Source organism: Branchiostoma floridae, chromosome 4 (genome assembly GCF_000003815.2).
Source record: "Branchiostoma floridae strain S238N-H82 chromosome 4, Bfl_VNyyK, whole genome shotgun sequence".
Lineage (NCBI taxonomy): Eukaryota > Metazoa > Chordata > Leptocardii > Amphioxiformes > Branchiostomatidae > Branchiostoma > Branchiostoma floridae.
In genome coordinates this window covers 24,608,974-24,610,332 of record NC_049982.1, presented here as the reverse complement: position 1 = coordinate 24,610,332, position 1,359 = coordinate 24,608,974, and the positions used below count along the sequence as shown (strand labels likewise).

At 47.2% G+C, this 1,359-nt stretch overlaps 1 protein-coding gene across 1 annotated transcript in view; it reads left to right on the top strand.

The window, feature by feature from the left end:
• LOC118414772 (GFP-like fluorescent chromoprotein dsFP483) overlaps window positions 1–1,359 on the top strand; it is a 10,350-nt gene that overhangs the window by 2,585 nt on the left and 6,406 nt on the right. The window contains exon 2 of the mRNA XM_035819008.1: window positions 757–862. The gene's annotated coding sequence lies outside the window, so the exon portion shown is untranslated. The remainder of the gene's footprint in view (window positions 1–756; window positions 863–1,359) is intronic.

Below are 1,359 nucleotides of genomic sequence, written 5' to 3'. Positions count from 1 at the left end.
TCAATTTGGACTTTCGCTACTTTCCTTTTCGTTCCTTTTCGTTCCTTTTCGTTCCTTTTCATTCCCTTTCGTTCCTTTTCGTTCCTTTTCGTTCCTTTTCGCTCCTTTTCGTTCCTTTTCGCACTTTTGGTACACCTTGGTCACATGTGGACAAGGGGCATGTCAGGTCAGCACGTCACCGGAACGTACCGCGCCTGCGCGAAAAGTATAGACATGCTAAACTACCGGTTTAGTAAAGGGCCGCATTTAAGAAAGTGTGTGCGTATATAAGGGTAAAACTCCGTGTACGTTTTACATGAATTCATGTCTCTAACATATATTGTGCAACAAGCGGGATTTCAATGCAACGTTGACCAAACCAAGCCCCAAACCACCAGGGTTCGCGCAGGCGCGGTACGTTCCGGTGACGTGCTTGTCAGGTCAGGACAGCGTACCTGCGTCACACGTTTGTCGTAAAAAACAAAACAACAAAGGTGTCTTTACAAATGGATATGAAATGTCCTTGCTGTCCTTTGTTCGAGCGTGCATGGAGCTAATCAGTGCAGTCACTGCCTGTGTAATTCACAAGCCAATCAGTGCAGTGTCATTCACAGACAAAGATTAGCTCTCTCTGACAAACTTTGTTTCTGAGTTTGACTGCGACACAAGCAACACATGGGCTTTGCCTTTAGTTACTGACAGTTAACAAGTACTGTACAAGTAAGTCAATAGTCAGTGCTGGTGTGCTCTGACGTCTGAAATCAAATTCTATACTAGATCAGCCACTACTGCACAGCCGTGAAGAACAGTGTAATACGGACTCCTGACAGTTGAAGAAATTGTCATCCTGCCGAGCCAAGATCTGCCACCTTTCCATACTTTGGTGAGTCTATCTGATTCTCCTACCGTTTCTCAACAAATCTACATGATCACCCCGACCAATCGAATGGGGACATCCCTCGCGAATGTGCACACTCCTCTAGAAAAGAGGACACTCCTCGACGTTCAAGGGGACGTTCCTCTTGGAAAGGGGATGTGCCTCCCTTTATTAGGGGACGCTCATCCGGAAATGGTATGGTTATCGGGCATAGGGGACGTCCCTCCAACACCCCCGCCGGCCCGTGGAATCGGCCGAAAACCCGACAAATCCCTTTCTAGTTCATCTAAATCACAACATCCAAAACTTTAACCCCGTCAGTGCTCTCGACAATCGTCACACCTCGCAAGGTACGGATAGCTTTTTATTTAAAATTGAGGCATGTTGGAAATAAAGCTGTCCGCGCGGCAGAACATCACTTCTCTTCAGTGTTTTAATGGCGGCGTATCGCACGCCCGGCAAGCACAACATCGACTCTTAGCCTAAATATCCGCGTGCGTGTG